This window comes from Dromiciops gliroides, chromosome 3 (genome assembly GCF_019393635.1).
Source record: "Dromiciops gliroides isolate mDroGli1 chromosome 3, mDroGli1.pri, whole genome shotgun sequence".
Classification (NCBI taxonomy): Eukaryota; Metazoa; Chordata; class Mammalia; order Microbiotheria; family Microbiotheriidae; genus Dromiciops; species Dromiciops gliroides.
In genome coordinates, this window is record NC_057863.1 from 639,479,826 (window position 1) to 639,506,913 (window position 27,088).

At 46.1% G+C, this 27,088-nt stretch overlaps 1 protein-coding gene across 2 annotated transcripts in view; it reads left to right on the forward strand.

Annotated features, from left to right (window-relative positions):
• The window catches only part of LOC122749441 (Golgi integral membrane protein 4-like), a 50,872-nt gene that overhangs the window by 2,213 nt on the left and 21,571 nt on the right, over positions 1 to 27,088 (forward strand). Inside the window, exons 2-3 of one of the 2 annotated variants that reach the window (XM_043995816.1) lie at positions 14,399 to 14,574; positions 24,073 to 24,224. The gene's annotated coding sequence lies outside the window, so the exon portion shown is untranslated. The remainder of the gene's footprint in view (positions 1 to 14,398; positions 14,575 to 24,072; positions 24,225 to 27,088) is intronic. The other variant, XM_043995817.1, reaches the window with a different exon arrangement.

Below are 27,088 nucleotides of genomic sequence, written 5' to 3' on the forward strand. Positions count from 1 at the left end.
TCCTGGCCCCCTCTTCCAGCTGCTGGTATCCTCCTTCCCCAAACTACTTTGTGTTCACCTGTATCCTGCCTTGTTTCCCCAATTAGAGTGCAAGTTCTTTGAAGGGAGGGACTCTTTTATCTTTGTATCACCAAGCACAATGCTTGGCATATAGTAGGCATTTAATAAATGCTTATGGGGGGCAGCTAGGTGGCGAAGTGGATAAAGCACCTGCCCTGGATTCAGGCGTACTTGAGTTCAAATCCGGCCTCAGACACTTGGCACTTACTAGCTGTATGACCCTGGGCAAGTCACTTAACCCCCATTGCCCTGCCAAAAAAAAAAATTAAAATAAATGCTTATGATTAACAGACTGACTTGATTACAAAGAAGCATGTGTTAAGTGTGCACAGCTGGACACTTAAGGGCTCATTTGCAGTTGGAAGGCTCCCATGCTGATGTTCAGATCCAGAAGGTTCCAGGATAGATGATACTGTGTTCAGCGATCCTGAGTACCAGAATGAAACAGGAATAAAATGGGGTCTGTGCATTCTGATGAGCAATCTAGAACCATGCGAGAAAAGTTGCTGAATGTTTAATAATGAGTTGTTTCTGCTCTATCTCCCCCCTCTTTTTTTGGGGGGGGGGCAGGGCAGTGAGGATTAAGTGACTTGCCCAGGGTCACACAGCTAGTAAGTGTCAAGTGTCTGCGACTGGATTTGGACTCAGGTCCTCCTGAATCCAGGGCCGGTGCTTTATCCACTGCACCACCTAGATGCCCCCTCCCCAGTTCAGTTTTAAGCCACTGGAGGACAGGAACCCTGGATGCCCCAAAGGACCTAAAACAGGTATTTGCACAGTTGTACAGTGTTGAGCATTGGGTGCACCCTATGGAGTGTACGTGGAGATGACCTTTGTGGGCCATCCCGTGGAATGTGTGCAGAGCAATCCTGGCAACCTTTGGGGGCATGCACAACTCCACCCTGAAAGGACTGGAGCTTTGGGGTGATGTTGTAAACCCAGGATGGTCCCTTGGTCCTGATGCTCTGGTAGGGAGCACTGAGTCATTTTTTTTTTCTTTTTGCGGAGAAGTGAGGGTTAAATGACTCGCCCAAAGTCACACAGCTAGTAAGTGTCAAGTGTCTGAGGCCATATTTGAACTCAGGTCCTCCTGAATCCAGGGCCAGTGCTTTATCCACTGCACCACCTAGCTGCCCCGAGTTATTTTAGCAGAAAGGAGGTCCAGTTTCTGCCTCTCTTCCCCTCTGCTCGTTGTTTGGTCTCTTTAAGTATCTCCCTGGAAGTGGGACAGCAGTCCCAGGTGGCCCGAGGTTTGGGGCTTCCGCTTCTCTTTTGTCTCTTTCCTGAGTATCAGTGACTGAGTGTGTGATCCGGAGATGGACGCCTTCAGCTTTGAGGATTGTTTTCTGAGTTCAACAGTTTGGATCCTCCAGGTCTTCTGCTGGTGCTCTTTGGCAGGAGCTTCTAGCGTCTGTCTGCTCAGCCCCTCTTGGAGATGACCAGTAGTGAGAGATCGAGCCCGTTCCCTGACCTTTTTGCCAGAAGTCAGGGTCCTGGAGGGGTTGGTCTTGGCAGCGCAGTGCCGATTCATCCCACACATCCCACAAAATGCTTCAGGTTTTGATATTTTGACTAACAATCTCCTGGGAGAACATAACTGTGGTTCCAAGTTCTTGATTCTTGTTTAAGGGTTTTTTGTTTGGTTGTTGTCAATGCAGACTCGTGAGTCTTTTGTGTCCTTTAGCATTTCTTTTGTGTGGAGGAAATAAATAACAGGTCTTCTGCCTGCTGTCCACTGGACATCGAGCACCTTCCTAAATCTTCCTTTTGGGGAGACTCTTGACCTGGAGCAAGTTTGAGCTTAAGTGATTTTCTTTCCCCAGGACTCAACATAGTATCTGTATTTTATTTATTTATTTTTTGTTGCAGTGCAATGAAGATTAATTGACTTGCCCAGGGTAAGTGTCAAGTGTCTGAGGTCACATTTGAACTCAGGTCCTCCTGAATCCAAGGCTGGTGCTTTATCCACTTCACCACTTAGCTGCCCACTCAACATAGTCTCTGTAATCTGTATGCATGACCAGAACTAAGATCTCCCCCTAGTGGCAAGGGAGAGGGTAAGCGCACTAGCCTCGCTTGGCTCAGGAGTGGGTAGGTGTGTGGAGGGAGATGAGCCCTCCTGCGGGGGCTCTTACCTAGGCTTCACTCTGTTTTTCTTTTTTCTTTCTTTCTTCCTTCCTTCCTTCCTTTCTTTCTTTCTTTGTGGGGCAATGGGGGTTAAGTGACTTGCCCAGGGTCACACAGCTAGTAAGTGTCAAGTATCTGAGGCTGGATTTGAACTCAGGTACTCCTGAATCCAGGGCCGGTGCTTTATCCACTGCGCCACCTAGCTGCTGCCCCTTTCACCCTGTTTTTATACAGTCTGGTCCCTTTCCTTCCATGGAAGTGGTACAGTGGGAAAAGGAGCCAGTCTGGAGTCAGAGATCCTGGGTTCTAATCCAGACTCTGCCCCCTCCTGTATTTGCATAAATCTTTTCACTTCCCTGAGCTTCATCTGTCCAATGAGGCTGATAATACCTGTAGTACCCACTCCAAAGGGCTTTTGCAAGGATGAAATGAGATAACTGATGTGAAATTAATGGATGCATTGAGGCAGCCTGGGAGAAAGGGTGCTGGAGCAGAATTCTCCTTTTTCTGTCTGTTAACTCTGACCGAACTGGCCTCTAGCCTGTGGATGGCCAGAGCTTAACAGAGCAGGCTAGAGACAGGAGGGTCAGGAACCAGACAGAAGTTTAATTTCAAAGTGAAGGAAACAGCTCAGTCAGACACATCTGCTAGGTCTCTGCTCCTGCTGGGGGGACCCGCTTTAGTGTGGCAGAACCTCACTTTATATACTTGTGGCCAGACAACGCATGAAGCAGAGGGGAGCAATGGTGGTGAGGTACAATAGCAACAGGGAGGCCAGGTTCATAGCACAGCTTCCTGTCTGGGCCTGTTGGTGCTCGCCCAAGTTCAGGAACCATCCGTTCTGGGATTTATTTGCAGCAGAATTCACCCAGAGGATGAGTGCAAAGGATTGTGGTTATGTCAAGTTCAGGGCAAGGCTTCCTTGCTGGGCCTTAGCTCTGGAAAACAGGGTGTCTCTTAATAGTATCTTGACAGACTTCTCTGGGCCTCAACTTCCTGATTTGTAAAATGGGGGGGGGATTTGACAGTTTCTGCTGATCCTCCCAGCCCTTAGATATCGGTTCCTGTGTTCCCATGATCTAGCCTGGTTTTTACATTTCAGTTCTCTATCCTGGGACCGGAAGCCTGTCTGGAAGGTTGGGGAGGTTGACCCACCCCTCCCATCCCCTAATTGAATTTTCCCTAAGAAGCCCATGAGGTATTCCTATTCTTTTTTTTTTTAGTGAGGCAACTGGGGTTAAGTGACTTGCCTAAGGTCACACAGCTAGTAAGTGTTAAGTGTCTGAGGTCGGATTTGAACTCAGGTACTCCTGAATCCAAGGCCGGTGCTCTATCCACTGCGCCATCTAGCTGCCCCGAGGTATTCCTATTCTAGTTCTGGACAGATGCCTCCTTGCATGTTTGGACAGGACCGTCCATCATTTTGCTGGCCATCTTTAAGCCTGGAGAATAGAGACAGGCAAGCTGGAACTGGGATACACTTCCTAAATTCCCCCTTGAAAAGCACTTTCATTGTCGTTCTCTCCTAGGAGCTCCTCTCTTCATCTCGCTGCTGCAGAGATCTTATATTCCCCATCACTGATTGCGCCCGGGGCAAACTGTCTTTATCCATTTCCACGTCTCTTGGGGCAATGAGATCACAGATCGATCATCTTGCCAATAGTCTCCTACTGTGCTTCCTGGGAATTTGCTCCTGTTAAGGGGTGGGGTGTGGCGGGGGGGGGGGGGAAGGTGGGGAGAACTAGCGGCAGAGGTCTGGGGGATGGCGGGGAGGTAGCTAGAGCCTGGGTCACCACAGCGGCACACAAAGCTGGCGAGGGATTGTTCTGAAGGGGTCGGCTCAGCAGCCTGCACAAACCATGTATGGGAAGCAAAGTCTTTAAATGATGCCCCAGAGCAGGGTCTCTTCGGAGCAGAGAAGCCACAACCAGAATACAGATGCTTGCAGCTGGGCTCTGTTGATTGTTCCTGCGTGAGAAAGCGCTAGCCTCCTGTGAGCCGCCCTTTTCTGCTCTGCCAGGAGGATCAGACGTGTGTGCCAGGTCGCTGTCTACATTAGTCTCTGATATCAGTAGCGCAGAAGGGCAGGAAACACATGGGATCCAACCTGGCAATGGGTGTTCATTTCCAAGAGAAACATAAAAGGCCCCAGGATGCTGTTTTGCATCTACCATTCCCATCCAACCAACATGTATTTGTCATAATCATACTATCTGTCACCTGGATTGTGCAAACCTGGCAGAACACCTTGCCTCCATTTGCCTCAGTTTCCTCAACTGTTAAATAGGGATAATAATAATGCCTCGTTCCCAGGGTGGGTGTGGGCATCAGTGAGATGCATGGAAACCCTTTTACAAATCTTAAAACACCATATAAAGGCTAGTGGTAGCGATGATAATGCACATGCAATGTGCTTGGCTCTGTGCTCTAGGTTCTAAGGACATGAAGACCAAAAAAACAAAACAAAATAAAACAAAAAACCCCAAAAACCAAAACACAAAAAAGGAAACAGCCCCTTTCCTGAAAAATCTTTTGTTCTCCTGGCAGCTAGGTGGCTCCACAGTAGATAGAGCTGGACCTGGAGTCAGGAGACCTGAGTTCAAATCCAGCCTCAGATACTTATAGCTGTGTGACCCTGGGCAAGTCACTTAACCTCTGTCTGCCTCAATTTCTTCAGCTGTAAAATGGGAATAATAATTGCATACACCCCCCGGCTTGTTTTAAGAATGAAATGAGATAATATTTATAAAGCACTTAATATAGTGCCTGGCACTTGGTAGGTGCCTAACAAATGCTAATCCTCTTCCTCCCCCTTCTACTATAACACTTTTAGTCTCTGGGATTTCTTATTCCAGCTTCCACTCTACTGGCAAGTTGGGTCGCCAGAGCTTGCCTACATTTCCCCCCTCAGGGATCTAGGGGTACCCTTGAGAAGTTCAGGCATTTCTTCTAATGCTCTTGGCTCAAGCCCCCATTATGGTGTATTCTCCTCAGCAGCATTGTGACTGGTTAGTGGCCCAGTATAATTTAACCTATTGATGTCTTCTTCATATCGATAGCTCATTAACATCAATTAGCTTTTAGAGAGGGACATTTATTATAAAGGCATAGCAAGAGCCAAAGTCCAACAGCCCTGACACTGGCGCTACTTTTCCCCTCCTCCCTCAGTCTTTGGGGAGTGTGGACTCAGACTCAGAGAGATGACTGTAAAACATTTCTACCAAGCTGGCTCCCTGATGGAGGGATTGAATGAATTATACTTTTCTTGTAGGATATAGACCCTTGGAAGCCCAGTCAGTCTATTGCTGGGTCAGGTCAAACGGGTAGCTCCTCAGGGATCTGCTGTTGGACTTCTGAGGTCTCTTCTACCTTTTCAAAGCTCACAAGTTCACAGTGAGGTAAACGAAATGGTCCCTGCCCTCCCAGACCATAGATTTAGAGTTCTGTTTCTATTGTGTTTTATCACCATGTAACTCTGCACAATAGGGTCCGACAATTATTTTTATTTTTTTCTGCTTTTGTAATGATTTCACCTGATATTTGCTATTTTGTTTGTTCTTTGACTTTCTGCCCTCTTTTTTTTTTTAAAGTGAGGCAATTGGGGTTTAGTGACTTGCCCAGGGTCACACAGCTAGTAAGTGTTGCGTCTGAGGCCAGATTTGAACTCAGGTACTCCTGACTCCAGGGCCAGTGCTCTTTCCACTGCGCCATCTAGCTGCCCCTTCTGCCCTCTTTTTAATCACGCTGGCTCAAGGTTTATCCACTTTATTACTCTTTTCAAGGAAAAGCTTTTAATTTTATTTATCATTTCTATTTTTCTATATTTTTTAGTTTCCAGTTTATTTCTCCTCTAATTTGTAATATCTCTTCTTTTGTGATTACTTTATTGGTGCTGTTGCTGTTCAGTCATGTCCAACTTTTTTGTTACCCCCATGGACCATAGCAGCCAAGCTCATGCTCATTGTTTCCATGACACTATTTATCCATCTCATCCTCTGCCGTCCTTTTGTCTTCAATCTTTCCCAACACGAGGGTCTTTTCCAATGAGTCTTGTTTTCTCATTATGTGGCCAAAGTATTTAAGCTTCAGGTTCAGTATTTGTGAATAGCCTGAATTAATTTGTATAAGCATTGACTGATTTGATCTCCTTTCTGTCCGAGGAACTCCTGAAAATCTTCTCCAACTTGAAAGTGTTGCTTCTGAAGTGGTTAGATGTCCTTATAGTCCAACTTCCTCGCTATTGGAAAAACTATAACTTTGAGTATATGCATCTTTGTCAGCAAGGCAATGTCTCTGCTTTTTAGTACACCGTCCAGATTTGCCATAGCTTTCTTTCCAAGAGCAAACGTCTTTTGATTCCATGGCTGCAGTCCCCGTCTGCAATGATCTTTGAGCCCAAGAATATAAAATTTGACACTACTTCCATTTCTTCTCCTTCTGTTTGCCAGGAAGTGATAGGACCAGTTGCCAAGATCTCAGGTTGTTTTAAACTTCAAGCCAGCTTTTACACTCTCCTCTTTCACCCTCATCAAGAGGCTTCTTAGTTCCTTTTCACTTTCTATGATCAGAGTATTATCATCTGCATATTTAAGATTGTTGATATTTCTCCTGGAAATATCAATTCCAGCTTTTGATCCATCCAGCCTGGCATTTCCCATGATGTACTCTGTATTAAGTTAAATAAATAAGGTGGCAATATACAGCCTTGTCATATTCCTTTCCCAATCTATGGAACAATCACTTGTTCCATATTTGGTTCTAACTGCTGCTTTTTGGCTCTCCTACAGGTTCCTCAAGAGACAAGTAAAATGATCTGGTGCTCCCATCTCTTTGAGGACTTGCCGTATTTTGTAATGATCCACACAGTCAAAGGCTTTAGTGTAGTCAGTGAAGCAGAGGTAGAGGTTTTTATGGAACTCGATTGCTTTCTCCATAATCCAGTGATATTGGCAATTTGGTCTCTAGTTCCTCTGCCTCTTCAAAAATCAGCCTGCTCTTCTGGTAATTTTCTGTTCACATGTTGCTGGAGCTTAACTTGCAGAATCTTAAGCATAACCTTGCTGGAGTGTGAAGTGAGCCCAATTGTTTGGTAATTTGAACATTCCTTGGTATTGCCCTTCTTTAGAATTGGGATGTGAACTGATCTTTTCCAATCCAGTGGCCACTGTAGAGTTTTCCAGATTTTTTGGCATATTGAGTGCAGCACTTTAACAGCATCATCTTTTAGGGTTTTAAACAGCTCAGTTGGAATTCCATCACCTCCACTAGCCTTATCATTAGCAGTGATTCCCAAGGCCCACTTGACTTCATTCTCCAGGATATCTGGCTCTAGATCAGTAACCATACCATCATGGCTATTGGAGATGTGAAGATCTTTCTTTTTTTTTTTTCTTTTGTATATTCTTGCCACCTCTTCTTAATGTCTTTTTCGGTTAAGTCCCTACCAGTTTTGTCTTTTATCAAGCTCTTTTTTTCTTTTCTTTTCTTTTTTTTTGGTGGGGCAGTGAGAGTTAAGTGACTTGCCCAGGGTCACACAGCTAGTAAGTGACAAGTATCTGAGGCCGGATTTGAACTCAGGTCCTCCTGAATCCAGGGCCAATGCTCTGTCCACTGTGCCACCTACCTGCCCGTATCAAGCTTTTTTTTTGCATAAAACTTTCCTTTGATAGCTCTAATTTTCTTGAAGAAATCTCTTGTCTTTCCCATTTATTGTTTTCTTCTATTTCTTTTCAGTGCTCATTTAAGAAAACTTTCTTATCTTTCCTTATTAGTCTCTGGAATTCTGCATTTTGTTGGGTATATTTTTCCCTTTCTCCTTTCCCTTTCCTCCTTTCCTCACTTGTTTGTAAAGCCTCATCAGACAGACATTTTGCTTTCTTCTTCTTCTTTTTCTTTAGAATGTTTTTTGGTTTTTTTGTGGTGTCCTGTATAATATTGCAAACTTTCAGGCACTCTAGTTACCAGATCCAATTTTTTAAATCTATTCATCACTTCCACTTCATATTCATATGGGAGGTTATTTAGGTCATACTTAATATGGTCTGATGATTTCCCTTCTTTCTTTAATTTAAGTCAGAATTTTGCCGTATGAAACTCATGATCTGAGCCACAGTCAGTTCCAGGTCTTGGTTTTTTCTTTTTCTTGTTGTTGTTGGTGTCGTCATCGTGGGGCAATGAGGGTTAAGTGACTTGCCCAGGGTCACACAGCTAGTAAGTGCCAAGTGTCTGAGACTGGATTTGAGCTTAGGTTCTCCTGAATGCAGGGCCAGTGCTTTATCCACTGCGCCACCTAGCTGCCCAAAAGTGTTTGTTAGGACCAGAGAGTTATCTTAGTCTCTGCCCTGCTTCACTTTTTTTTTTTTAAGTAATAAACATTTTTATTTATAGTTTTGGGTTCCAATTTTTATCCCTCCTTCCCTCCCTCCCCTCCCCCTCCCTGAGGTGGTAAGTAATCAGATATAGGTTATACATGTACGATTATATAAAACGTTACTATATTAGTAATTTTTATAAGAAAACTTGAATAAAAGAAAAAATGAAAGAAAGTGAAAATAACATGCTTCAGTCTGTGTTCTATCAATATCAGTTCTTTCTTTGGAGGTGGATAGTATGTTTCATCAATAGTCCTTTGGGATTGAGGGGGCAGCTAGGTAGCACAGTGGATAAAGAATTGGCCCTGGATTCAGGAGCACTTGAGTTCAAATCCAGCTTCAGACACTTGACACTTGCTAGCTTTGTGACCCTGGGGAAGTCACTTAACCCTCATTGCCCTGCAAAAAAAATTTTTTAAGTATATAAACAAAATATCTACTAAATAAATACATTTAAAAATAGTCCTTTGGGATTGTCTTGGATCATTGTATTTCTTGGCAAAGATACTGGAGTGGTTTACCATTTCCTTTTCCAGTGGATCACCTTTTGTCAGATCTCTCCACCATGACCTCTTTCCATCTTGGGTAACCCTGTACAGCATAGCTCAATTGAACTACATAAGCCCTTCCTCCATGACAAGGTGGTGTTGGGGGGTGGGACAGGGAATGTCTGTTATTAGATATAACTTTTTTCTCGAGGTAGCTGTGTCTAATCATTATAATTTTCTTTCTTTTTTTTTCTTTTTTCGGGGCAATTGGGGTTAAGTGACTTGCCCAGGGTCACACAGCTAGTAAGTGTCAAGTGTCTGAGGCCAGATTTGAACTTCAGGTCCTTCTGAATCCAGGGCTGGTGCTTTATCCACTGTGCCACCTAGCTGCTCTAGCATTTTCTTTCATGTAATTGTTGTTTCCATGATTTGTTCCATGGGCACTCATTGTTAAGCTTCTGTTTGGGTGGAGTTAGAACTGGAAGGGTACATAAGGATCATCTAGGTCAACCCCCTTATTTTTTTTTAATTAATAAAGTATTTTATTTTTTTTCCGTTACATGTAAAGATAGTTCTCAACTTTTGTTTATACAAGCTTTACAATTTCTGATTTTTCTCCCTCCCTCCCCTCCCTCCCCCCTCCCCTAGACAGCAGGTAATCTGATATAGGTTATATATATATATATATACACACACACACATAATAACATTAATCCTATTTCTGCATTAGTCATGTTATAAGAGAAAAAAATCAGAGCAATGATGAAAAACCTCAAAATAGAAAAAACAACAGCATCAAAAACAAAAGAAATAGTATGGTTCATTCAGCATCTATACTCTGCAGTTCTTTTTATTTTTTTCCTGGATTTGGAGATCCTCTTCTATCATGAGTTCCCTGGAATTCTTCTGTGCCATTGCATTGGTGAGAAGAATCACAGTAGATCAACACTCAATGTTGATGATACTGTGTACAATGTTCTTCTGGTTCTGCTCATCTCACTCATCATCAGCCCACACAGGACCCTCCAAGTTTCTCTGAACTCTTCCTGCTCATCATTTCTTATAGCACAATAGTATTCCATTGTATTCATATACCACAACTTGTCCAGCCATTCCCCAATTGATGGGCACCCCCTCAACTTCCAATTCTTTGCCACCACGTAAAGAGCAGCTATAAATATTTTTGTACATGTGGGTCCCTTTCCCCCTTCCATGATCTCTTTGGGAAAAAGACCCAAAAGTGGTATTGCTGGGTCAAAGGGTACGCACAGCTTTATCGCCCTTTGGGCATAATTCCAAATTGCTCTCCAGAATGGTTGGATCAGTTCACAGCTCCACCAACAATGCATTAGTGTTCCAATTTTCCCACAGCTTCTCCAACATTTATTATTTTCATTTTTTGTCATTTTAGCCAGTCTGATAGGTGTCAGGTGGTACCTCAGAGTTGTTTTTATTTGCATCTCTCTAATCATTAGAGATTTAGAGCATTTTTTCATATGGGAATAGATAGCTTTGGTTTCTTCATCAGAAAACTGCCTGTTCATATCCTTTGACCATTTCTCAATTGGGGAATGACTTGGGTTCTTATAAATTTGATTTAGTTCCCTATATATTTTAGAGATGAGGCCTTTATCAGAAGTACTGGCCACAAAAATTGTTTCCTAGCTTTCTGCCTCCGTTCTAATTTTGGATGCATTGCTTCTGTTTGTACAAAAATTTTTAAATTTAATGTAATCAAAATCATCCATTTTGCATTTTATAATATACTCTATCTCTTGTCTGGTCAAAAACTGTTTTCCTTTCCAAAGATCTGATAGGTAGACTATTCCTTTCTCTCCTAATTTACCTATGGTATCACCTCTTATGTCTAAATTGTGTATCCATTTTGACCTTATTTTAGTATAAAGTGTAAGATGTTGGTCAACCCCCTTATTTTACAAATGAGGAAACTGTAACTGACCAAGGTCAAAGGACTAGCCCAGGTGTCAGAGGCCGGATTCAGGCCCAGGTCCCATAACTCCTGAGAGGCATGGTCTCCACCAAGCCCTGATGCCTGAACATGGCCAATTCAATTCGATTAACTTGAAAAGATAATTTCACATTTGTTCTTTTTTTCTGTCTCCCATCATATCAGAGTCTCTGCCTTTGGCCAGTGTCTCACTTTCCCACAAGCCCGCTTGATATCTGTCTTGGCTTTCCAACACTAAATCTCTTTCTCTCTCTCTGTCCCTTCCCCTGGTCACTGGTCACGTCCGTCACGCATCAGGGAGATTGGAGTTTCCAATTTGGTCCAAAAGGCTCTAGATTGGGCAGTGGGGGCTGCTGGAGGAAGGGGCTGCTTTCCAGAGGGGTGCTCCCAGTGTGGATGGAAAGGCTCTGCTGCCATTTTGCCTCGCTCCAGGCTCCGTGCTGCAGAAGGCAGGTCAGCTTTTTTTGTCCAGAACAGTCCATTGTGTGCTCTCTTTGCCAGGCTCCTCGCAGGTCTGGAATCCTCAGCATCCGTGAAACTCAGGCATCCGGGAGGAAAGCCACTGTTCCCAAGAAGATAGCTATGCTCTTCCCAAAGGATACCTGAGTGTCCTGGGGTGGTTACTCTCTTGCTCATTCATTCTGCCCCCACTGGGACCGTCACAAAAATTTCTAAGTCCGATGAAGAAAAAGAAACAGCGAAGTCTCCAAGCCTTAGAAAACAGGTTTATTGGGAGAGGGTACCTGTCTCACAATAAAGCCGGTCTCAGGTCTAGGACCTGAAGACCCCGAGCAGAGCCAGGAGATGGTGTTTATGCCCCATACAAGGCTTAAGAGTATTCATACAATACTATTTTTGGACAAACTCCTCCCACAATGGAATACGCCCCTGGTGGTACATGAGCACCAGCTTACCATCAGAACTGGCTAGCCCCTTGGGTTTCCCCTCTTCCACTTAAATAGATGCCTCTCTACTTGCTAAAGTCTGCCAGCTTGGGTCGCCGGTCACTTAGTTGCTGACCACTGAGGTGGAACCAGATGACGGCTAGAGGAATAGATGAATGTCTGTTAAACGGTGTCTAGACTCGGTGGTCATATGGCATTGGAATTTGCCTTACTAGGATCTGTCTTACTTACTCCATTATTATTTGATTAAGCTACTGAAAAATACCTAAATATATTAAATCACAGTTGGTAGTCTAAGTACTGATTATTACCGTAGTTAAATCATGTATCTAAGGACTGGGGAAAATCTCACTCGCAGGACCCAGGTCCAATCCTGGTCGGGCCCTACCTCCCCACAGATGCTAGGTGAGGATCCCCGGCCTGGTGGATCCCTCAGAAGGCCTGCGGCACTAAGAGAATGTGGACATTTTCTTTTCTAAACCAAAGCAGGATCATTGATATCAAATGTGAGCTCAGTGGCCTCTGGCTGAGCCTGGCAGGAGAGCTCAGATATCTCTTTCTCTGACCATTTGAGGTCATTGTCTCCCCAGGCCTCCAGCCATTGTCTTTACCAAACTGTTTCACACCCCCCCCCCTTCCCTGCTTAGGCCTGGGAGTGCCAGGAACTGGCAGGGAGTAGCGGTGAAGCAACGGCAAAGAAGCCACAAGAACCACCCTCCCCTGGCATGTGGGCCAGCTCCCCCCTCCAGACAGTGCTTTTAGCTTCCTCCCAGCAGGGCTGCTTGCCCAGCCAAGTGAGATCCCTGTGGTTTCGGATCAGTCCATCTCCTTGCATCCTATTCTCTCTTAGAAACCCAACGATGGTTGCTCTATCACGTGAGGACTGACCTCAGAACCTCAAAACGTTTAGAGAACTCTCACCACACACAACTAATATTCTCCCTATATTGTTCAATACATGTTAACTTTCAGAGATTCTTAATGTTTTGAATGCAACTTTGATGCTAAATTTAAAAACGCAAACAATTTCCATATCACCTACTGCTACTGAGTAACATGTTAATTTTGATATGAATTGTGCATTATGTTTTGATTTTTTTTTGCGGGGCAATTGGGGTTAAGTGACTTGCCCAAGGTCACACCTCTAGTAAGTGTCAAGTGTCTGAGGTCGGATTTGAACTCAGGTCTTCCTGAATCCAGGGCCGGTGCTCTATCTACTGCGCCACCTAGCTGCCCCCCTGAATTATGCATTATGAACAAAGTTTAGTTTAGTTGGTGGGGAGGGAAGAGGCAGAGACAAAGGAAGTCTCTAATTGGCTTATTCTTATGTGCTTGGTGAAGTCTTAGCTTATGTGCAGTATGGGAAGGTAACTTGGGAGAAAGCATATTCAGTTAGGAGATAGGGACTGTAGAAGCTGTCTGGTCATGCCTCTCATTTTTATAGATGAGAGACGTGACTTGCCTGAGATCACAGGGGCCACATTGCACATTCACATATGTTCAGCCACACAGTGAAACTCTCACCATGGAGCCTACTTTTGGATCTGTTGTGTGCTGGGTGTCATCAGGCAAACGTCACCATGGTTACTCATTGTTTCCTCAAGTACGCTGCTCTTCTTTACTTCATCTCAATATGCCTCCTAAGTGTGCCAGTCAGTGAGTGGTTTTCACTAGGTATTTGAGGAGCTGAATTTTAAATCTCAGAGATGAAATGTTACTCCCATGGTGAGGCAAGCATATGCATTCTAGTTCAATTATAAAATAGGTGCTCAGGGTAAGGCTTGGACCCCTTACTTGTGCTCTGTGGTTTGTATTAGGCCACTAACTAGATGGATGCGTGGATCATATCCCGTGGAAGTTGTGGTTCCCAGGATTTGGAGAGAAAAGAATAGGCCATTCAACAGATTGCTGGTTTTGTTTAACAAATATATCAAGGATTAACCCAAGGCTTGTGCAACATACAAATCTACTTTCTAACAGGCAAGAAATTACCAAGAAATCATTGGTGTTTTTTTCAAAAGCAATCAAGAAAGGGTGTGTTGGAGTCAGCTGATTGTTAAATGAACATTAATACTTTCAAAGTTCACAGACCCTACAAATCAGGGCTTGATTTATTGTTTTGCTGATTGTCTATACTTAAAAACTGACACAGAGGGGCAGCTAGGTGGCGCTGCAGTGGATAGAGCACCGGTCCTGGATTCAGGAGGACCTGAGTTCAAATCTGGCCTCAGACACTTGACACTTACTAGCTATGTGACCCTGGGCAAGTCACTTAAACCTCATTGCCCTACAAAACAAAGAAAGTGATATAGAGAATGTTAGTAATGCAAATTCAGCTTCAAAGCATGTCCTGTACACCTTCCCTTCCACCACCTGGAGAGCCACTTGTTAGATGTTTATCAGTAAGCCACTGTTATAAAAGAAGGTATAAGAGCTAACACAAGATCCATTTCTTGTACATTTTTTTTTTCCTCTCAGAAAACCAAGATAATGTCAGTTTTGAGAATGGGGAACACTTCCATCAAGATAAATCCACAATGAAAAAGCAACGCCAAGGCAATGGAATCCAAGTCTGTGGCTGATGACTTTTCCATGCAGAGGATGGATGTTCCACGGGCAAAACACAAAATGAAATCTTAAGTTGATACATTTTGGTAAGTTACACGGGCACAATTTTGGTTAGTAAAAAGAAAATTAATATAAAGTGTCAACCGGACCAAACCAGCCTCTAACCTGTGGATGATCAGAGCTGAACAGAGCAGGGTAGAGACAGGAGAGTCAGGAATCAAACAAGTTTAATTTCAGAGTGAGGGAAATGACTTGGGAGTAATGAGGGGCTATCGACACGTGCCAGGGCCCCACCCCTACTGGGGGGACCCGCTTTAGTGTGGCAGAACCTTGATTTATATACTTATGGCTAGACAGAGTGACACAGTCTAGAGGAGCAGCAGTGGTGAGGCACAGCAGCAACAGGGAGGCAAGGTTGTCTAGTGACAAAAAGTCTGTTCATAGCAGGGCTTCACATCTAGGTATGTAGGCGTTCGCCCAAGCTCAGAGATTTAGTTCTGTGATTTGGTTGCAGTTCATCCGGAAGGTGAGCGCAGAGGATTGTTGTTATACTAAGCTCAGGGCACAGCTTGCTTGCTGGGCCTTAGCTCTAGAGAACGGGGTGAGGGGACTTCTAATAGTATCTTGGCAAAAGGTGTGATTCTTATGAAAACAGTGGGTGATAGACAAAAATCTGAGGCCATATTTGAAATGGGCACAAATGCTATTTGTAAGGTTGATAAGATGCGATATAAACCAAAACAAAACACTTGTTGTTGTCTGGTGTCACGAAAATTTCTAAGTCTGACGAAGAAAAAGAAGTGGCAAAGTCTCCAAGCTGTAATAAGATAGGTTTATTGAGAGAGGGTACCTGTCTCACAATAAAGCCAGTCTTAGGCTTGGGACCCAAAGAGCCCGAACCTAGGGCTTTGGTGGTATTTATACTAATCTAATAAAGCTCAAAAGCACTATACCCTATTCCTTTAAGACCAACTCCTCCCAGTGCATCTTTAGAAAATTGTACAGAAAAGGAGTACATCGAAACACAATGCGCACCAAATAAAACATAAAGAGGAGTTTTAGGGATGTCCCTTCCTGGCTGGCAGCGTGCCAGCTCCACGCATGCTGATTGGTTCCTCCAGATTAGCAGATACTATTGGTAGTGTTGTGGTGAACCACCATGCGCCTTATTTAAAAAGGGACATCACAACACAAACCTGATACAGGACCCCTATGAAAGACTAGGCTGAAATCTATCATGTATAAAGAGAAACAGGTCCCATAACTTCAGACACTAGAGTATACTTAAACACAATGAATCACCATTTGCCTCATATTAAACTGATTATTACCACAGTTAAATCCCTTATCTCTAAGGCGTAGGGGAAAATCTCACTCACGCTGGTTCTCCTAATATCACAGAATTGGAGAGTTAGAAGGGCCCTGCCAACCACCTGGTTCACTCTGCACATGCAAGAAATCCCTGCTGTCGCACACCCGACAGCCGCCTTGTGAGACAGACAGCTCTGATTGTTAGGAGGGCTTTCCTAACATCGAGCCTAAATTGGCTTCTTTGCAACTTTCCTCCTTTGCTGCCAGTTCTTTGGCTGATTCTGAGGCTAAATGGAACAAGCCTCTCATCTTGGCTCCTTCTCATAGATACTTGAAGATGGCTCTGATACGTCTCTGGAGGCCTCTCTTCTCCGGGTCAAACACCCCCATTTTCTTCAGCTGCTCCTCATCTGACAGGAACTCCGGGCACTTCAGCATCCTGGCTTCCCAGCTCTGACCATTCTTCAGTACATCAGTTTCTCTCTTCAACAATGGTGCCCAGAACAGAACAGAACTGGAGAGAAGCAAGGGCAGAGGACCGGCAACACTATCATTATCCCCTTCCTAGACGCCCAAAGCTCATCAGTCCTTTTGGCTGCTGACATGTTTCTAGCCCCACTAAGACCCCGAGATCTTTTTCAGAACAGCTACCGACTAACCATCCCTCCTCCATCCTATGCTTGTGAAGTTACATGTTTGGGCCTAAGTATAGATTTGACATGTATCCCTACTGAATTTCAGTTTGATAGATTCAAACCAATTCTCTAGCATGTGCAGATCTTCTTGGATCCTCACTCTTTTTTTTGGCAGGGCAGTGAGGGTTAAGTGACTTGCCCAGGGTCACACAGCTAGTAAGTGTCAAGTGTCTGAGGTCTACTTTGAACTCAGGTCCTCCTGACTCCAAGGCCTGTGCTTTATCCACTGCGCCACCTAGCTGCCCTGGATCCTCACTCTTGATTGAGTGTTTTAGCCACCACTCTTAGCTTGGAATACTCTGAACATTTGGTGAATGTGCCATCTTTGTCTTCATCCAAGTTATCAAACAAAACACAAAACACACACCCCCTGGGACACTCTCCTGGAGACCTCTGGCAGCACTGACACTGAACCCTTAACATCTCTTTAAATCCAGTCAGGGGGCCGCTAGGTGGCGCTGCAGTGGATAGAGCACTGGGCCTGGGTTTGGGAGGATGAGAGTTCACATCTGGCCTCAGACACTTGACACTTACTAGCTGTGTGACCCTGGGCAAGTCACTTAACCCCCATTGCCTCACCCAAAATAAAAAATTAAAAAAATCCAGTCAGTCAAGCGCTCCTGAATTCATCTGATTGTCTTACTGTCTTTCCCATCTCTTTATCTTCTCCATAGGAATAATATGAGATACTTTATTAAAAGTTTTGGTAAATCTAAGCAAATTATACCCATAGCATCCCCTCAACTACTAGTTTAATAGACTTGTCCGAAAAGGAAAGAGAATCTGGGATGACTTGTTATTTTTTTGAAAATTTGTTTATTTACCAGGATTTATTCTTTCTCTCTCTCTCTCTCTCTCTCTCTCTCTCTCTCTCTCTCTCTCTGTCTCTCTGTCTCTCTGTCTCTCTTTCTGTCTCTGTCTCTCTGTCTCTCTCTCTCCCTCTCTTATTGTTCACCTCACGTACCCAACTGACCAATAAAAATAAACTCACATAGTCCAATAAAGCCAATTCTTGTGTTGGGCACGTCCAAAAATGTTAGTCTCATTCCCGATTTCAAGCTGCTCACCTTGTGGCCAGAAGGGGGTGTGCTTCTTCTCAAGGCCTCTGTACTTGGGGTTTATCATTTCATTAATCAGAGTTCTAGAGTCTTTGCAAGTTGTCTCAGTTCTCCTCCTCCCTTCACTCGGAGTCCATTCAGAGAGGTCTTCTCAGCTTCCTCTGAAACTGCCTGAGATTTGTTTGGACAAAAACTTTCCACCGTCACATAAATCCACATTGGCATACTTCCTTGTGGAGGAGGTCCTGCCGCCTCTTGCTCATCTCTGCTCCTCTTCCCAGCTGTTCTCCGACCCTCTCGTTAATGATCTGCTCTAGAGTTTTCTCAGGGTTGAAGTTGAGCTCACTGGCCCACAGTTGGCAGCCTTGGTTCACTTTCTCCTGGAAAAACAGGATAGCATTTGTCCTCCTCCGATCTTGTGGTGCCTCTCCCCTTTTTTGATCTCTTCGAGGTTACTGACGGTGGCTCAGCCCTCCCTAGCTGCCAGGTCGTTCAGGGCACAAGCATGTAGTTCATCAGGGGCAGGGGACTTGAACTCTCCAAGGGCAGCTGGTGTTCCGAGTGTCTCCTTCCCCATCTTGGGCATCGATTCCCTATTAGTCACTTTTGTCCCATCCCTTCCAAGATAAGGGTCATTCTTCTTCACAGAGACAACAGAAACAAGGAAGGACTGAGCAACCCTGTGTTCTCTTTGCCATCACTTATCATTGGCTCATCTACTCCAAGCAAAGGTCCTAGATCTTGCTCAGTCCTTTTTTTTTCCTCCCAATATAGCTCTGTTGATGAAGGATAGGTTTTTTTGTTGTTGTTGTTTTGTTTTGTTTTAGTGAGGCAATTGGAGTTAAGTGACTTGCCCAGGGTCACACAGCTAGTAAGTGTTAAGTGTCTGAGGCTAGATTTGAACTCAGGTACTCCTGACTCCAGGGCAGGTGCTCTATCCACTGCGCCATCTAACTGCCCCCCAGGATAGGTTTTGTTTTTTAACAATTATTTTTGGGTTCTAGTCAATTTTATACATATCTTTTGTTTTTACATCAATTAAAATTTCAAAGTATTACCCTCTATATAAAGAAAAATAAAGTTCAATGTCTAACCAATACATTAAAAAAGTCTGACACACCCATACTCCCTCCCTCCCCTCCCCCCAAACCTCTGCAAAGAATTTGAGAGAGGTACCTGCTTATATTCCATTGTTGGACCAAGCTTGATCACTATCCTTTGACAGTATCTGGTTTCAATTATTTTGTGGTTTTTCTTTCTATTGACATTGTTGTGATTGTGTCTGCTATTTTCCTGGTTCTGCTGCCTTCACATTGTATCAGTTCATATAAGGCTTCCCATGATTCTCTAAATTCACATTGCTGCAGGAATGAAATATGGGATGACAAAGAGCGACCATGGATTCCAGGGTGTTTGGAAATGAATCAGTGTTTTACTAATCAAAATTGTGACCCCACATAGTTAAAAAATCAGAATACTGAGGCATTCCAGAGAGATTGTTTATTCAGGCTACAGAGGGGATTGTGCAGCAGTAGGGCTGGGTGGGGAGTCATGGGACCAGAGTTTGAATTCTGACTCTGCTCTTTTCTACTTTTGGGCCAGTCACTTGACCTCACTGGATCTCAGTTTCCTAATCTGTAAAATGAGAAAATTGAACTAGATAATCTCTAAGGTACTGGGTTCTTACCCCAGTATCTATGAATTTTTTTGAAGAAATATTTTAATAACTGTATTTTGATATAATTGTTCTCCTTTGCAATACTATCCATTTTATTTTATTCTACCCTTTTAAAAACATTCTGAGAAGGGGTCCAGAGGCTTCACCAGGTTAAGTCAGCTGGGTAGCACAAGGTTTTGGCAATATCTTTGTTTCTTTATCTGTTCATTTATTTTTTTTATTTTTTGATGAATTTGTCTTAAAAGACTTTACCCAGTCAATCTGGCAATCCATGGACTTTCTTTAAGAGTCTTGGGGGGGTGGTATCCTTGTTATGTGCAATGGTTTCCTGGGAGGGTGTATGAGATGGGAGGAGGGATTTAGGCAATGAAAAAAACAAAAAGCATCAATTAATATTTAATTGTTAAAAGAGGGTTTTAGTAATAGTCTGCTCAAATTCCTCCAGTTTTTAGGGCTCTCCTCAAAAGGAATACCTTGTATTTACTTCTCTCTGCCCATGTTGTATCATGCTAAAAAAAAAAAATCATAAGCTCACCGAGGGCAGAGACAGCCTAATTTTACTTATTTATTTATTTATTTTTTTTAGTGAGGCAATTGGGGTCAAGTGACTTGCCCAGGGTCACACAGCTAGCAAGTGTGTGTTAAGTGTCTGAGGCGGGATTCGAACTCAGGTACTCCTGACTCCAGGGCCGGTGCTCTATCCACTGCGCCACCTAGCTGCCCTGACAGCCTCATTTTAATTCACTAATACATTATGGCTGTTTGGTAGAAGTTTGCTGAATTGACTCAAACTGGTCATCAAGAGATATCCACTGAGATCAGAGACCAGGCCTTGCAGGTCCCTCCTTCTACCCGTGAGAGGAGGCTGCTGTCCCGCCAGACCAGGGTGGAGGCCCTTTTCTGGTGGAGTCAGTGGATGGTCTGCAGATCAGTCCCACAAACTCCAGCTTGCCCTTTGGCTCTCTTCTAGAAAGGACGCTGCTGGGCTGCTGGGAAGGTCCCAAGGGGACAGCGGGGCAGGGGTAGGAGTGGGTGAGCAGGTTAGGAAACTCATGGCCTCCTTGCTGCGCTCAGAAAAGGCAGAAGGGCTAGAAGCAGAAACACTGGCCTCTTTGCTGAGCACCAGAGTAGGAGATGCATGGCCTTCCCGTCGTCTCCACCATTTTAGAGGCCCACAAAGAGCAGCACTCAAATTTTTGGGAGATGATCCTTAGCCAGGGGACCACCCTGGAAACCACAGCATCAGGAAGTCTCAGCAAGACCCTCCAGTTACATCTGGTGAAGAAAGACAGGCTAGCGAAGCACAGGATCATAGATCTGACTGGGTCACAGAGTCCAGGCCTCTTCATCTTACAGAGGAGGTAACCGAGTCCCAGAAAGAGGCGGCAACACAGATTGGTTATTAGCATTTGCGTCAGGGGACGGCTAGGTGGCTCAGTGGATAAAGCACCAGCCCTGGATTCAGGAGGACCTGAGTTCAAATCTGACCTCAGATACTTGACACTTACTAGCTGTGTGACCCTGAGCAAGTCACTTAACCCCCATTGCCCTGAAGAAAAAAAAAGGGAAAATGAAGGACAAACACTCTTTCAGCACCCCAAAAGGTGACTCTCTACATAGACATCACCAGATACAGAAATCAGTTCCAATTCTGCCCAGGAGCTTTGGTCTGTTCCCTAGCTCCACCCCCCCACCTTCGGCAGCCTGATGGTCCCTGCTGCCCAAGCCCCCCATTCTGACACTGTACTTAGTGCTAATACCCAGTCAGCTTTAGCCCTCCTGCAGTTCAGAACCCCCAAACTCAAACTCCCCCATAGCAGCGACTGCCCACGTGCATCGCCCTGTCCGGTAGCATAGTCTAAGGGCTGAGTAGCAGACATCATCAAGTGGTGCCCAGACATTCCTGAGATGAATCCACGAGGTTACCTCTGGTTGAATACAATGATACTGCTTGGGATGCTGCTGCGCGCTGCCACCGCCATAGTTGTTTGTCCTTCTGTCTCAAAGAGGACCATGACATCGGGGTGATGTCATGACTTTCCGTGAACTGGATTTACGTGAGGGAGGGCTGTGCGAGGTCACGAGCCTCACTCTCTCCCCCAGAGCCATCTGGGTCCAGTAGCATGGTATATATCAGGACTACTGGAGATGGCCCTGGATGTTTAAGGCAATTTGGGTTAAGTGACTTGCCCAGCCAGGATCACACAACTACTAAATGTCTGAGGTGAGATTTGAACTCAGGTCCTCTTGACTCCAGAGCCATCTATTCACTGTAACTGTTACCTCAAGGAGCTAAGCGTAAAGACCCCTTATTGTGCAGACAGGACAGGACATGGGCCCAGTGCTTCAGCTTCCAGAATAAACCCCTTGGGTTCCCCTTGAAGGATGCTTCCTTCTCTTTGGAGGTACCAGCTGCTGGGAGGTTGGGGGCCCTTTTGGTACCCCTCAGTGACAGTTGTGTGAAGAACGGTCTGGGCAGGATCCAAGCAGCCCAATGCACATGGACTGAGTGCCTGTGGAAACCTGTCTTGTCCCCTCTCGCCCAACACCAAGTGTGTGTGGAGGTTCTGGGGTGCTAGGAGAGGTTGTTGTGTACGGCATAACTTTTGGGGTGAGGGCAGGCATGTGCTGGTAAATGCTTAACCCTTGGCTCTCTTAAAAAAAAACAAAACAACCATGTAAGGAGGACATACTTTTAAGGTTAACCTGAATTATTAACATTTTTCCCATCACTTTCTGAAGTCTAGACAGTCAACAAAAACAACAAATCAAGCCCTGATTCTTAGCATCTGTGATTTCTGAGATGGAAATGCCTACACTGAAAATGTAACACTTGGCCCTAGACAGTCAGTGTGACCTGGCTCCACTCTGTCCCTGATTGGGGGGCTGAGATCATCCTACTCTGTGGGAGGGGTCAATCTGTCAATCAACCAACTAGCATTTATTAAGCCCCTCCTGTGTGACGGGCACCGGGTTAGGTGATGCTGAGATAGGGAAAATAAATGCAGCTGTGGAGATCAGGGAGGGCCTCATGGAGGAGGTGGTCCTTGAGCTGGGCTTTTTCAGGAGGCTAGGGATTGGGGGAGGAGAGCAGTACAGGAGCAGGGGGCCGGAGGACAGAATGAGTAACTTCCCGGAGCAGGCTTCGTGTGTGCCCCACTGCCCATGAGGGAATGCCACATTGCCTACAGTGGCACTGGCTCACAGGGTCTCCTCTCCTTCCAAATCCCTCAATGCCCCCATACCCAACAAGTGGAATCTGTGTTCTTTCAGAATGAATGAATGAAAGAAAGAAAAAGTAACACTTGGCAGTGGGGGATGATGGGTAGGGAGCTGCAGGGGGTGCCTGGGGTTACTGCTCTTAGGGGCCCAAGGCAGAGACCAGACCCAGCTCTCTTGTATTTGCTCCTCTGTCCCCATCAGATCCGTTAGTGCCTGCTTGTGTTCCCGAGGTCCCTCTTAGCCACAGACTCAGAGTGCTGAACCCATTGTAAGGTCTGTCCCCAGGATCCTTTCCTCTTTTCCTTTTTTTATCTCTACTGCCTGGCTAAATGTCTGATATCAGTTAATCAATTCATTAGGCACCTACTATGTCCCAGGCACATACCTGACAAAGAATCCCCACTTCAGAATTCTCAACCAGGGGTCCCCTGATCTTTACTCGTTGTTGTTCAGTCATTTCTGACTTCTTGTGACCCCATTTTGGGGTTTTCTTGGTAAAGATACAGGAGTGGTTTGTCATTTCCTTCTCCAGCCCATTTTACATATGAGGAAACTGAGGCAAGCAGGGTCAAGTGACTTGTCTGGGGTCGCGCAACTAGGAAATGTCTGAGGTCAGATTTGAACTCAGGTCTTTCTGACTTCAGACCTGGCACTCCATCCACCTGGGGACACAACCTAGCTGCCCTTTGTCTCTTTCCTAGAGACCTCCAAGGAGGAGAAATTTGGGGCCTCCTTAAGGGGGCTGTCTCTAGTTACCAGCAGCTCTGATTCTTAGGATGTTTTTCTTTACATCCTGACTGGACACCGGAAACTCTGCGGGAAGGCATCACGGGGAGCCCGTTCCTCCACCCTCCCTGCCGGTGTCCCTCACCCTTCTCCAGCTGGTTGTTGACTCTACGTACCGTCATTTTCATGGGGGGTAACCCAAAGTCCCTACCCCTCTACAACCTTTAGTCCTATCTCTTTGGGTCAGGCACGGCCACTCACACTACGGAGAAGAGCGAAAGTCACCAACTATGGTCCTTCCAGGAAGGTGGAGGACTACTGGGCCTTATGACATGCCCTGGGGGCATTGCCATCCACCCTGTTGCTGAATCCCCCATGTGTGTTATTTCTCCCAGTTAGAATGGGAGCTTCACTTCATACATGCCCTTTTCATTCATTCATCAAGGTCAAATTTACCTCCCCCCCCCCCCAACTCCCAGCTAGGAGGTCAGGAATGGCGGGAGCAGGCAGGCCCTGCTTCTGCAGCAACTTCCTTTCACCTCCAGGCCACTGCTAGGGTTTCTTTTAGGCTCAGTGAAAGGGGAGGGGGAGGGGTCAGCTAGGTGGCACAGTGGATTAAGCACCGGCCTTGGATTCAGGAGGACCTGAGTTTAAATCTGACCTCAGACACTTGACACTAACTAGCTATGTGACCCTGGGCAAGTCACTTAACCCCCATTGCCCTGCAAAAAAAAAAAGGGGGGGAGGGGGAGCAGAGAAAAGAAGACCTGCCTTTCCAGAGGCAGGGACAAGAGGAGAAGGGAGAGAATGTTAGGAAGGAGAGGGAAGAGGCAGCCCTTCCTTACTGGAGTTTGTGATGCATCACACTCCCCCCTGCCCATTTCTGCCATACAGGGAGATGACAGCCCTGGCAATGGAGATGCTACTCGGCAAATAGGCTCTATCTATTGGATGCATTCTGGGAGGATGTCACACCCTCTTTGGACCCCGGCAGGAGAATAAGTCAGAGCAGGAGAGGGGAGGGCTGGGAGAAGAAGAGCCCAAAGGTGAGAGAAGACACTTAAGGTGGGGATTCGGGCGTGGCAGAGGAATGACGGGAGATAGATCAAGGATAAGAGGAGACTTGGGCAGCAGGAGGAGGCCGATCTAAAGGACAGCAACTGGGGAGAAGGGACGGGCCAGAGCAGGCCAAGGCGTTCTGGGCCGGGGAACCTGGGAATGTGATCTGCCTTCCTCCTGGGGCTTTTGGGATCCTTCCGTCTCCTAATTCTCCTCCTACCTGGCTTAGGTTTCCTCCCCCTTCCAACCTCCCCACGGGCTTGCTTTCCCTCCCATGCAGCTGACAGTCTCCTTCTCCCTGCTCCGTCCCCTCTCCCCAGTTATGCAGGACATTTCAGCTCTGTAGGCGGCTCAATCTCTCCTTGTGGAAAGAACTGTGGATTTGGAATGAGAGGACCTGGGTCCAAGTCAAACGACTGCCACCTTCCATACTAGTTCTGCCTGCAAATGACCCCCCCTCTCTAGTCCACCCACCCTGGCCACACCTTCTGCATCTCCAGGTCTTTGCACTGACTGGCCCACCTGGAAGGTGCTCCCTCCTCATCTCTGCCTCCTGTGGGACCCCGCTTCCCCTTCCCACCCCAGCCCCTTCCTGAGGCTCTCTTCTACTCCAGAGGTCTCTTGTATGTGGCCGTTTACATCCACGTTGTCTCCCCAGTTAGAATGTAAGTGCCCTGAGGGCAGGGACTGGTTTTCCTTTTCCGGCTGCATCCCGTACTCTGTCCCAGTGGTGTGCCTTGGCCAGTGTTCCCTAAACCCAGCGATCCCCCCTCCTGTCTTGTCCAAGTCTGTCCCTATGCTGAGAACTTCCTCACCTCCACCTCTCAGCATCCTTCCTTCAAGGCTCAGCTCCTGGGCCCCCCCTCCTACGAGAAGCTTTCCCGATTCCCCCCTTCCCTCCTTCCTTCTTCTCCTCCAATCATCATATATATGCGGGTACACCCTTAACCTCTTGTGCATTTTGTATTTCTTAGCAACATCGGAGTTGCTTTTTTTCCCTTGGTCTTCACATCCTTGATACCTAGTACAGAGCCTTGCGTTCAGTAGGTGCTTAATAAATGCTGTTGGCCTCTATTATACACCATCTCTCCCAGTGGCGGCCCCTAAGAAATGTTTGTTGAGTTAAAGGCCCCCTGAAGTTATAGAATGTTTGGGAGGGACCCCTTGGCCCTTTAAACCAGTATCTTTTTGAAGGCTGGGTTCCCACTCCGTTCTCTGGAAGAATGTTCTGCTTATAAATACCCCAGGAGACCTGATGTCTGTGACCTGTCTCTAAGGGGCCAACAGAGAGCCCCGGAAAAGAGCAGCTTCCGCCAAGGTTTATCATGTGGTCCTGCAGAGGTGTGCAGGCTGGATGATGGCTTGTCGGAGGTCACGAGGCCACACACTGGGGCTTTGAGCCAGGATTCCAGGCTCCAGCCCTAGAGCCTAGAGCCCCAGACAGCACTTCTGAGGGGGAGTAAGCAGCATTCGGCTGGGAATTAGGAGATTCTCCAGGCCTTTTCCATGGCCACAGACACTGCCGCCTTCTTCCTAGGCTGTGTCCCCGGCACTGATCCGTGGCAGGAAAGGAAAACCCCAGAAGGGACAGTTGCTCCCTGCTGTTCCCAGGCCAGAGAAAGGGGGGGCCCCTTGGAAATTCACAGCTGAGCAGAGGGCCTTGGGCTAAAGGTGTGCTGGGGGAGGGGGAGGAGAAGCAGCCTCACGGGCGTGCCCTCCCTGGCCAGTCCCCCCCCCCCCAGAACCGAAGAGGAGGTGGGAGGGCCTGGGGCTCTGGGGTTGGCAGGAGCAGGTCTGGGAACCGGATGTCCTTTTTGCCTGGTGAGAAAGGAAACAGACCAATTGGGGCTCCAGGCAGTTGAGCAGACCTCGTCGAGGGCTGGGGGTGGGGGAGGGCGGGCAGGGAATCTGACTGGTCAGAGTAACTGCAGGAGAGTGGGGGGGGTGTCACCGCTATTCTCCCTCCCCCTGCCTTTGACAAAGCCAAGCTGGGCTTAAGTTTGGAGCTTTCTCCAGAGCTCTGGAGTGGACACATCTGTCTTCCGCTGGGCAGAGACTTGAATTCCTCATAATCTGGCTGACCCCTGCAAAGGAAAAACAAGACCTGTCCCTTCTGAGGACCCCAAAGACATAAGGGGGGGAGCTTCCTTCCTTCTGGAGTGGGAGGATGGAGAGACAGAGCCCCCCTCCCCCAGCTGCTTATTTAACAATTGATTCAGAGAGAGAAGGGGAGTCTGAATTCAGGTCAGTTCCTTTCTGGGAGGGAAGCTTTGAACTGGCCAGACATTTGGTGGAAAAAACCCTGGATTTGGAATGAGAGGACCTGGGTTCAAATCCCACCCTTGCGGGACGACCTTCATGACCTTGGGCAATTCCTTAACTTGTCTGGGCCTCAGTTTCCAAACATGTAAAATGAGAGGTTTAGATTAAACAGCCTTGAGGTCCCTTCCTCTTCTAAATCTGAGATCCTGTGGATAAGAAGGGAAGAAGAGAGAAGTTTGGATGGAGGCTAGACTGCCCCCAGCTTGTTGTTTGACCTTGGTGAGCTGACTTTTCCTGCTAGGCTTCCGTAGCGTTGACTAAGCTCCAGCTATGGTCAAGACATTGGCCCAGGCACTGGGGAGACCAAGAGAAAACAATCCCTGCCTTTGGGAGGAGGCAACATTTAAACAGAGAAATATTGATGTAAAAATGGGATTTTTATTTCAGGAAGAAACCAGAAGCCCATTAGCAGTATCTATAGAAGGCAAATAGGTGTGTGTGTGTGTGAGTGTGTGTGTGTGTGTGAGTGTGTAATTCTGATGTATTGGATCTAAAGTTGTCCATACAACTGAGCTCCCAAGGTCCCTTA